The sequence below is a fragment of the Rhinolophus ferrumequinum genome, chromosome 3, assembly GCF_004115265.2.
Source record: "Rhinolophus ferrumequinum isolate MPI-CBG mRhiFer1 chromosome 3, mRhiFer1_v1.p, whole genome shotgun sequence".
In the NCBI taxonomy this organism is placed as follows: Eukaryota; Metazoa; Chordata; class Mammalia; order Chiroptera; family Rhinolophidae; genus Rhinolophus; species Rhinolophus ferrumequinum.
Genome location: NC_046286.1, coordinates 7,188,528 through 7,199,897, shown reverse-complemented (window position 1 = coordinate 7,199,897; position 11,370 = coordinate 7,188,528). Strand labels below are relative to the sequence as shown.

General features: G+C 53.0%; 1 pseudogene across 1 annotated transcript; it reads right to left on the bottom strand.

Moving 5' to 3' along the window:
• Window positions 1-4,689: 4,689 nt before the first annotated feature.
• On the bottom strand, window positions 4,690-8,330 carry LOC117020387 (patr class I histocompatibility antigen, A-126 alpha chain-like; annotated as a pseudogene). The gene is made up of 8 exons (XR_004422686.1): window positions 8,103-8,330; window positions 7,528-7,812; window positions 7,010-7,285; window positions 6,151-6,426; window positions 5,917-6,033; window positions 5,450-5,482; window positions 5,264-5,311; window positions 4,690-5,103 (listed from the first exon to the last, which is right to left on the bottom strand). The product of XR_004422686.1 is annotated as a patr class I histocompatibility antigen, A-126 alpha chain-like (transcript).
• Between the last annotated feature and the right edge of the window lie 3,040 nt (window positions 8,331-11,370).

The window sequence follows — 11,370 nt, the reverse complement described above, 5'->3', positions numbered from 1 at the left end:
AACCTTTTAAACCTCCTGAGTGAGAAGAGTGACTTTGGGATGATATGACCTTTGGCTGAGGGGTCCTAGAGAGCTTCGGGATGGGGGATCATCACCAAAAAGACCAGCCATGATTAGAAGGTTGCAACTTTCAGCCTCACTCCCTGACCTCTGGGGAGAGGAGCTGGAGGTTGAGTTTAATCACCAATGGCCAGTAACTTAATCAATGATGCCTACGTCATGAGACTTACATTAAAAAATAACACCTAAATTGACAGAATTCAGAGAGCTGCCGAATTGCTCATCACATCCATATGCTGGGAGGGTGACGCACTCCAACTCAGTGACACAGTCTCCTGCGCTGGGGACCCTTCCAGACCTCGCCCTGCGGACCTCTTCATCTGGTGCTCACTTGTATCCTTTATAACCAACTGTAACAGTAAGCTTAGCATGTTCCTGAGTCCTATGAGTTGTTCTAGCAAATTATTGAACTTGAAATGGGGGACCCCAACTTAGTACCCACGTCAGACAGAAGTGCAGGCAACATGAGGGGGACCTGAAACTTGTGACTTGTGTCTGAAGTGAGGGCAGCCTGTGGGACGGAGCCCGTAACCCGTGGGGTCTGATGTAACTCCAGGTAGGTGGTGTCAGAGTTCAGTTGAAGTGAAGGACACACAGGTGGTGTCTGAGAATCAGAAAATTGGTTCAGTGGAGAAAAAAAATCCCTCACCATCCCACAAAGAAAGAGTAAGAGGGAGCAAGTCAACCTCCCCCTTGGATGTCAATTATTAGTCCCTGTTCTCCCAGCCAAACCTGAGTGCCTCCAAAGAACCAGAGAAAGTTCTACTCTCAGATCTTTGCTCCAAGAACTGAAATTAGTCATTCTTTTTACATCCCTCACCTTGAACACCTGAACTCTCTTCCTACATTAGGAAAATTCCACACGTAGAGTCTTGGTGGGAGGCAGAGGCCACTTCCCTCCATAAGAGGGAAACCCACTGTCCCCAACACTCTTGCAGCTGGACACGGCATGAGGTTCCACCATCAGGTGACCACATGCCAGACTCTGACTCAGGACGTGATGACACAGAGGCTGGAACCGAGCAGAATACATTTGGCAGTAACAACACAGCTGCCTGGAGCAGCAGTGACAACAGTCATGGCCACAGGGTCCGGTGTCCACATGGATGTCAGTGGTGTGAGCAGTGACACGTGTGCCAGCAGCAGGGGCAGTGGTTCCCACGTGGGACCCGACCTGGGGTGGCTGTGGGTCAGGTCCTGGTGCATGGGCTCAAGTGTGTTCTGTGGCCTCCCCAAAATAGTATTTTGCCAGAATGTTTTACACACACACACACACACACACACACACACACACACAGGCGCATGCGAATTCGCACAAACCTCTGCAACAAGTTCGTGAACTTGTTGCAACGATGTTGCTAAACTTTTTTGCTATCAGAGGGATTATTCGGTTATGATTTTGTACCAATTGGACAAAAAGGTAACCAAGTTTACTATTTGGAAGTGCTGAAAAGGCTGCATGAAAAAATTAGATGAAAACGACGTGAACTTTTCACCAACAATTCCTGGCTCTTGCATCACGACAATGCCCCAGCTCACAGGCACTGTCTGTGAGGGAGTTTTTAGCCAACAAACAAATAACTGTATGGAAACACCCTCCCTCCTCACCTGATCTGGCCCCCAATGACGTCTTTCTTTACCCGAAGATCAAGGAAAGATTGAAAGGAAGACATTTGATGACATTCAGAACATCAAGGGTAATACGATGACAGCTCTGATGGTCATTCCAGAAAAAGAGTTCTAAAATTACTTTGAAGGGTGGACTAGGTGCTGACATCGGTATATAGCTTCCGAAGGGGAGTACTTCGAAGGTGACCGTAGTGACATTCAGCAGTGAGTAGCACATTTTCTAGGATGAGTTCCCAAACTTAATTGTCTGACTTTGTGTGCGTGTGTGCGTGTGTGTATGTTTAAGTTAGAAAAAATTTGGATTCCATTGTTTGCTCCCAGAAATCAATCTGGGGAACAGTTTTAGGAGCGAGTGTTCAGAGATTTTATTACACTGACCTGTGACCCACTCCTAAATCTCCCACCTGACTCTACCCCGTGGTAGAGAGAACACGTAACTCCCAACATCACGTCTCATAATAGATGATATACGTCCTCCACTTTCTGAGGAAAAACACTTTAAAAGGTTATTTAAGACCATTCCCCACCCTGAGCCCCATCACTGACCTCAGAGGTTCCAAGGTGGCTGAGCCCCAGGATTACATGTGGGCTTGTTACAGACACTCAGGCCTCCCCCAGACCCACCGTCTCAGAGAACAGGACACAAGCCCAGGAGTCGCTTCTGTAACAAGCCCTGCAGGTGAGGCTGACGCACAGCCTGTGGGAATCCTGGTGACGGTCTTGCTACTAAAAGTGTGATCTGAAGGCCAGCAGGACCACCAACCTCCTTATAAATCCAGAGTCTCTGCTCTGCTCCAGACTTTGAGTCTTAACAAGATGTCCAGGGGATCCCTGTGCCCAGGGAAGTTTGGGACTCGCTGGTCTACGCGCCTCATCGACATGGGGCCAGAACTGTGCCGTCTGCAGGGTGTGTGGTCTGATCAGATCACAGCACTGGGGGGTCCAGGGTTCAGTCCTGTTGCCTTCTCTTCTATGGCCACCACTCCCTTGGTGACCTCATCTGTGCTTAAGGCTTCAAATATCATTTATATGTGTCACCTCCCAAGTCTATTTCTCCAGCCCCGACATTTCCCCTAATCTCTAGACTCATCTGGCCAACTGCCAGTCTGATGATCTCAGTTGTATTTCTAACAGACATCTCAGCTCCAGCATCTTTAAAATGAATGTCTGTGAGGCCCCCCGTCCCTCAGATGCTGCTTCCAGACTCTCCCCCATCTCTGCCAATGGCAAGTCCATCTTTCTACTGGTTTCCTCTGAGATTTTGGGGGTCCCTGAGTCTCACACCCCAGACTCACCCATTAGGAAATGCTGTAATGTCCACCTTCAGGACGTACCCAGAACCCCACTCCCACTATTCCCACCGCTCACCCCCAGTGGCAGCAGGTCCATCCCGGAACCCTGCAGATTCCTCCGGCTTCCCGACGGCCTCCCTCCCCCAAGTCTGTCCTCAGCACCGTAGCCCCAGCCGTCCTCTAAAAGGAGGTCACACCATGTCCCCTTCTGCTCCTGTCCTGTACCTCCCACCTCACTCCGAGCACAGCTCACTGCCCTTTACCATCCTCCCGGCCATGTGGTCTGGCCGCACCTGTCTCTTCTCCATCACTCTCTGCTGCAGCCACACCGGCCTCCCTGCTCTTCCCAGAAACCAGACACACTCCTGCCCCAGGGCACTCCCACTACAGGTTCCCTGCCTGGAAAGAACGTGCCCAGACGTCCTCGTGGGTAATTCCTCGTGTCCTTCACATCTTCCCTGAAGGTCAGCTTCCCAGTGAGGCCCCCTGAGCACCCCAATCAAGACAGCCGTCTTCCCTGGCCCCACACCCCACACCCTGGTTCCCTTCCCACTGCATTTTCCCGGAACACTTCTCTCCTTCTAACATACACACCCTCCTCATTTACTGTGCTTATAGGATATAGTCTGTCTCTTCCCACTGGAACAGACGCTCCCCAAGTTCAGCCATTTTACTGACTTTACTTCCGTGATGTTTCCCAGAGGCAGAAACTGTCACACATCTGGCACACGGCCCATGTCAGTGAGTGATCAGTCACAGCGCCTCCCTGTTCTAGAGACAGTGTCTTTATTAATGTAGCCTCGGGTCAAATGCTGTTTTGTGGCAGCTACAGCACCAAGTTCCCTCACACTGGCATCAGGGCCACCTCCACTTTCCTCACAGGTGCTGCTCTCCCCTCACCCCTTCTTTCTCCTACTCCTGCCCTCCTGCTTACCACAGCTCAGTTATATTTCCCTCTTCAGGAAACAGTGAGCCCCCACTTATGGGTCCTATTCTCCAACCAAATATACAGTGGACTCTGCTTCATCAACCCCTGAGTTTGAACTGGAGCCAGCACTAGAGCTTAGGGCAGGGAAAGTGGGCGGCGAGCAGATCAGAATTCCAGCAGGAACTTATCTAAGATGGGAATTCACGGGATCCCTCCTGTGCTCATTCCAGAATCTGGTTCCTCTGACACTTTGGGAAAAGATGGAAAGAACCATCAAGCCCTATAAAAAGGCAAGAGCTGGATGAGTCTGAAAATTCTTCTCAATCCAGACTCCTGTGTGCAGGGTCCCCCTGGCTTTGTGGGGACAATGACAGGCAAAACACCTCCTGCTACTAACAGACGGGACACCCAGAGAATGAGACCAGGACTTGTAACGAGAACAAACACAGTCATATTCCTCTGTACAAACAACAAATGAACACCCAGAAGATGGGGGCTGAGGGCTGGGCCAGGCCTGAGCCTTGGTGACCCGGCCACACGAAACCGTCACTGACAAGACCAGACCTGGGTGATGTTCGAGTCCCTGTGATCACAGGTGCTGCTGGGACAAGGTTCTACTGACAGGACAAGGACAAAGGAGCAGAGAGGTGACCCCGCCAAGGAGTGACCACATCAGAGCCCACGATGCACTGAGCCCCGACTGGGCTCAGGCCGCGTCCACGCTCGGTCCTCACAGCCTCTCCTGTCTCCACCTGCGACAGACTCAGCACAGCAAACACATGGATTCTGGAAGGTTCTCAGTGCTTCCATTTATTTCCCTTCAAACTTAGGATTTTGTCCTTTAATTAACCCATCAACCGTTCATAGCAAGATATGAGAAAACAAATTCATATCCAGATTCTTATTTCAATAGGAAGTAAGAAGTTGCTGCTCAGTGTAACATAATCAAAGGCGGGGATGGAAACAGCCTCTGCGGGAACAGGACAGTGGGTCAGGGAAGAGACTCGGTCAGTGTGGGGAGGGGGTGTGGAGGGCAGGGGGCGGGCAGTCTCCCAGCTCCTCACATGATGGGAGAGGAACGCAGACACACTCAGAGGCCCTTTGCAGAAGGAGAGCTCAGAGGCTCCTGTGTCACAAAGTGGGGGCAGGAACAAATCTCGCATGACTCAGTCCCCACAAGGCAGCTGTCTCACGCTGTAGAAGAAAATAATCATGAACAAATTCAGGTTAGTGGCTGTAAGTGGTGACATGCTCGACAGTCCACCGCTGCTCAAACTGTCCCTAAGAATCCCCAGTACCCAGTCCTGTCCCCTCTACCCACCCCCCCACACACTTTAGGCCATCCAGGTCTCACCTTTAGAAGCCATGAGAGACACATCAGAGCCCTGGGCACTGTCACCGCCTGGGGGAGAACAAAACAGGATGTGGTCAGAGCTCAGATCAGATGTGGCTAAAGGAGGAATTAGCGGGGTGGATGAGCTCCCCCAAGGGCTTCCATCTATTCCAAGCACCTCAGGGATCACTCCCCTTCCATACTTACCTGCAGCCTGAGCGTAGTTCCCTCCTTTTCCACCTGCAGGAAGAAAACATCAAGTGAGAAGCTAGGAAGGAGGCAGGGCCATGAGGTCCTAAAGGAACCCCTGGTCCTGGACCCCAGAGAAGTTTCCAGAACTGTGATTACAGACCCGCGGCAGGATCAGGAAACCTGAGGAAAGTACATGTGTGGGGACTGGACCAACCGCCCTCCTGGACGTCTGTCCTCAGCAGGGACCTTCCGCTCTGACCTGTGACTATGGAGAATCAGGTCCCCGTCACCAGAATCATCAAGGTGATAAATCTGTCCCTCACTTTCACACGTGCATTAGTAAAGTGTTAGCAACTAGGGCCCTAGACTGGGAAAGTACACGTGTGGATGGTCCTTCCCACTAACGAGGCAGGACACACGTCTACCTGGGGCTTGAAACCCTCCAGTGGGACAAGACAATTCAGTCCCCGTCCCGTTTCTACCTGAGCGCTACCTCCTCCTCCACAGCACAGCTCCAGTGACCGCAGCTCCAAGGAGGACCAGCCCAGCAATGATGCCCACCACCATGCCAGCGGGGATGGCGGCCTGAGGAGGCGGCTCTGGAAGGGAAGGGCAGGTGAGGGCCCCGACCCCCAGGCCTCAGCCCCGACCTGAAGTCCTCCAGACGCCCCTGCTTCCCCTGAGAAGAGGCTCTGTGCCCACGGCCCCCTCCGTACCCCATCTCAGGGTCAGGGGCTCGGGCAGCTCCTCGTGCTGCACATGGCACGTGTATCTCTGCTCCTCTCCAGAAGGCACCCCCACAGCTGCCCACTTCTGGAAGGTCCCGTCCCCTGCAGGCCTGGTCTCCACGAGCTCCGTGTCCTGGGTCAGGTCCTCCCCATCGCGCTGCCAGGTCAGGGTGATCTCCGCAGGGTAGAAGCCCAGGGCCCAGCACCTCAGGGTGACATCACGGTCAGAGGTGTGGTGGTGGGTCACGTTTGTCTTTGGGGGAGCTGAGGAGAAGGGTCAGAAAATTCAGGACCTTTGCATCTCTCAGGGGACCCTCCAGCAGTGGTCACGTGACCATTCTGAGAAAGGTCAGGACAACTGGGGTGGGGGAAGGGAGCACAAAACCAGACACCACACTGGACACAGGATCCGGGATAATCTCCAGTCTTTAGAAAGTTCTAGAGTCAGGGTGAGATGGCCCAGGGTCAGAGACAGGTCTCTGATGGAGAGAAAAGGGATACCTGGTCCTGAGCTGGGTGGAGGCCACGTGACTCAGAAAAGCTGGGGTCAGAGCTCAGTCACACTGTGTGCGGGGCAGCGAACAGGGCCTGAGAGAGAGAGTCCCCCGGTTCCCAGAGCAGCTGCCAGAGTCATAGGGAACCGCTGAGCAGTTATTTCTGAGATGGTCCCCCCTCCGTCCCCGGAGACACTGCACCCCTAACTGTCCCTGAGTGAAGGGGCCTCTGGGTCACTCCTGGTACCGGATCTGAAACCCCAGGCGGATCCACGTCCCGGGGTCGGGGAGGGGGGTCCGGGGGTTGATCCCATTCCCTCCTCTCCTCGTAGGAGCCCCGCGGCCCCTCTCACCTGCGCGCTGCAGCGTCTCCTTCCCCTTCTCCAGGTATTTGCCGAGCGACTCCACGCACAGGCCCTGAAAGTAGCCCCTCATCTGCTCCGCCACATCGGTCGCCTCCCACTTGCGCCGGGTGATCTGAGCCGCCGTGTCCGCCGCGGTCCAGGAGCGCAGGTCCTCGTTCAGGGCGATGTAGTCGGCGCCGTCGTAGGCGACCTGCTCGTACCCGCGGAGGAGGCGCCCGTCCGGCCCCACGTCGCAGCCGGACATCCACTGGATGGTGTGAGACCCTGACCCCGGCCCGCCGTCAGCTCCGACCCTTAACCCCCGCCCCCCCCCCCCCCCCCCCGGTCGCCCCTTGGTGAGGGCGCCTGAACTGAAAAGGAAACCGGGTCCAAGTCCCCGCGGGCTCTTCCCGGGTGGACGGGCCGGACGGGTCCCGCAGCCTCGGGGTGAAGCTCGGACCCGGAGACTCGGGGAGACCCCGGCCCGTCCGTGGGGTCGTGACCGGGACCCGGGCCGCGTCGCTCACCGGCCTCGCTCTGGTTGTAGTAGCCGCGCAGGGTGTTCAGGTTCACTCGGTCAGTCTGTGCGTTGTCCTTGCAGACCTGCGTGTTCCGGTCCCAGTACCCCGGCATCGCCTGCTCCACCCACGGCCCCTCCATCCACGTCGCCCGCGGCTCCATCCGCGGACTCGCCGCGTCGCTGTCGAACCGCACGAACTGCGTGCCGTCCACGTAGCCGACGGCGATGAACCGGGGCTCCCGGCGGCCGGGCCGGGACCAGGAGGTGTCGAAATACCTCAGGGAGTGGGAGCCTGGGGACGGGGAGGGGCTGAGGCCCAGGCGACCCTCCTCCCGGCGCGGGTCCCGGGTCCGAGGGCGATGGGCCGGGAGGGGCGGGGGGCCCGGGAGACGGAAACCGGGGGACGGAGAGAGGAGGGGGCCGGAGACCCGAGTGGGCGACCAGAGTGAGCGGGGTCAGGGCGGGGCCGGGGGTCTGGGGTCTGGGCGGTGGGGACACATCCTCCCCGGGTCCTGCGCCCCCACCGTGCGGTCCCCTCGCTTTCCTGCCGTGGATACCGTTGCCTCCCGACCCCGCACTCACCCGCCCGGGTCCCCGTCAGGCCCAGGGCCCCCGAGAGCAGCAGGAGGAGGGTCCCGGAGCCCATGACGGGCATCGTCGGGGACAATCTGCGTGCGGGCGGTCCGTGGATACTTTCTAACCAGAAAGGCGGTGACACTGACTGGCTTCTCTAGAAACCGGACACGCAGTGGGAGAGAGAACTGGGGCCGCGTCACGAGTTTCCAGACAGGAGGACCCGACACAGGTTGAGAGAAGGAGAAGTGAAACCGCGGGGAGGTGAGGACTCCCCAACACTGAGCTTCCCCACTCCAGAATCCACCCTCAGGGGACCTGGGACTGGGCCTTGTCTCCTCCTCCTGCTCTGAGCTCTGTGTCACACTGTCACCCTGAGTCCTGACCTGGGGGCTGTCTGAGGAACCAGGGCTCAGCCCCTTTTCCTCCTCTTCCCGGAATCCCTGTCCCTGAAATGGACGCCCTGCCTCCCACCCTTTACCTCTCCCCCAGGACTCTTCTGGAAGAAGACACCCCCAGGGAACTTGGTGCCACACAGTGAGCTCGCCCTGGGAATAGAGGAAGGACAGGGCTTTTCTCTTTAATCCCTGAGAAGTTGGGCCTGAAAACACCAGCTAGAGATTCTCATAGAGACCAGTCTCCTTGTTGTTTATTAACTACAGTGGGTGACAATCTTGGAAACCCCTAATCATCAGGAAGCTAATCTGTAAAATCGATTTGTACCCCTTGGTGCAGAAATGTGTGTAAACAGCACTGCAGCCAGACTCTCAAAGCTCCTAAGTCTTCCTTTCCCAGAAGTTACACCTGTGACTGGGGATGTTTCTAATGTAAAATGATCTTCCTTCCACAGCCCTGAGTTAGTATGTTGAGTCCCCACATCCTCAACACAAAGAAGCTCCTGGAAGCAGGTTGTTACTGTATATTTCAATGAGGAGCACGTACAACCTCAAAGCTGCAAGTATTCAAAGCGGTTAAAATGCCTTTCACCAGTTCTCCTGTGTTGCCTATTTTTATGAATAATTCACATCTCAGTTATTTTTAGCGGTATGCATATTTTATTGGGACACATTATTATTTTTAAACTGATTAGCATAAGGAGGTGATTAGTTTTTAGGCAGCTCCACAGAACATCCCTCTAGATCCTAGATAATTGACTAAAGATCTATAAAACAACTATTTCAACCCTAGAGTTCCACTGCTTTAGGATTCTTCACCTCTGCCTCTTTCCCTCCCCCTGCTTCTCCAGCCCTTCTCTGTCTCTCTCACCCCTCAGGCCCTCTTCCCCCCTTAGTCCCCACCACCCTCTCACTCCTGATTGTGGCACTAGTGCCACCCCCTCTCCTGCCAGCCAAGGACTAGTCTCCCTACAGGGACCAGAAATCCTACTAACGTCAGTGAGGCTGGGTCATTTCTTCACTAAAAATACTCCAATGGCTCCGAATCACTCTGGGAAGCTACTAGAATGTAAGGCACATGAGCACAGGGGCTTTGGGCTGTTTAGGTCAAGGTTGTATCCCAAGCATATGAAGCCATTCCTGATAGATAGTGGGCATTAAATTATTTGTTGAATGAATGAATGTATTAAAATTTATATCACGTAAAATCATAACTTGAAAAATACAAAAAAGGGAAATATTTTATTACAAAGTAGTGGGCATATCAGTTCATAAATTCATTCCAGTGGAAAAAATGCTGTGTGCTTATTTGTTGCACACTTGAGCCTGTGTATTAGTTTTCTATTGCTGCGTAACAAATTACCACAACTTAGTGGCTCAAAACAACACCCACTTATTTGCTCACAGTTCCTTAGAAATCCAGGCCCGGTGTGGATGGGATCTCTGCTCAGGATGTCACAAAGCTGTGAGCTCATCCTGAGCTCAGGATCTCCCTCCCAGCTTACAGAGAGCTGTTAGCAGAATTCAGTTTTTTCCAGTTGTAGGTCTAAGGTCCCTGTTTCCTTGACAGGTGTCAGCGAGGGGTGTGCCGCCCCAGCCCCTAGTGTCCACCAGCAGTCTTTGCCATGTGGCCCTCCATTTTCAAAGCTGCCAGTAGAGAAACTGCCTCACACTGAATCCCTCTCTCTTGGAATGTTTCCTCAGGAGAAACCCCAGTCAGTACTCACCTGATTAAGACATTCCCCTTGGATAATCCTAGTGTCTTAAGGTCAGCTGATTTGAGACCTTAGTGACATCTGTAGAATCCCTTCCCAGCAGCTATATTAATGTTTGATTGCATAACTGGGAGAAGGTGAAAACCAGGGTTATTAGGGATCATCACAGAATCAGCCTAGGATGGCTTACTCTTCCCTTTGTGTTTAATTTGGGTCACAGTTGGAAATGAAGTTCGAGTAAATAAATTGTTGTGAGTGGTAATAAAATGCAAACCAAATGACATGTCTAATATAATTAATTTACAGCAAATAAAGTGCAATAATTCATTCACTCTTTGGACACTATTATTAGTCATGTACGACAGTGTAACAAATTACCCAAAAGTGAGCCGCTCAAAACAACAATGTGTACTTTCTCCTAGTCCTTTCTCCAGGGTCAGGAATGCAGGAGAGGTTTCCCTGAGCGCTTCTGGCTCAGGGCCTCTCTCCACCTTACAGTCAAGTTGTCAGCCAGGGCTGCATCATCTGAAGGCTTGACTGGGGCTGGAGGACTCGCATGAAACACGGCTCACTTATGGGGCTGTTGGAAGGGGCCTCATTTCCTTCCTGGATGGTCCCAGGAGGCCTCAGTTCCTAGCCATGGGGACTTTTCCATGAGGTGGCTAATGACTAGGTAGCTGCTTCCCTAAGAGCAAGTGATAGGAGAGAGAGAGAGAGAGAGAGAGAGAGAGAGAGAGAGAGAGAGAGACCGACACTGAAGCTGCAGTTTTATGTCCTAGACTCAGAATCACACACCATTACATCAGCCTGTTGAGAAGTGAGTCATCATGTCCAGCCCACACTCGAGAGAAGGAAATACTCCACCTATGGAAGAGAGGAGTGTCAAAGAATTTACATACATATAAAATTTACAATTAAAATCCTGAATATTGTTTCAGGATTTTATAAAGCATAATCCTTCTTTTATCTGATCATTTTCTTTAATGCCTTAAATTTCACTCTTACAATGTAATGATTAAAAGTTTGAGACAGAGAAAGTAGATACAACAGTATTTGTACAGTTTTATTGCAGATGCCTTTAATAACAATGTTTCCTACAATAAGTTGCAACAAAGTTGAGAACATACAGTAGCTGATCACATAGTTCAAAGCCTGAGCACCATAACA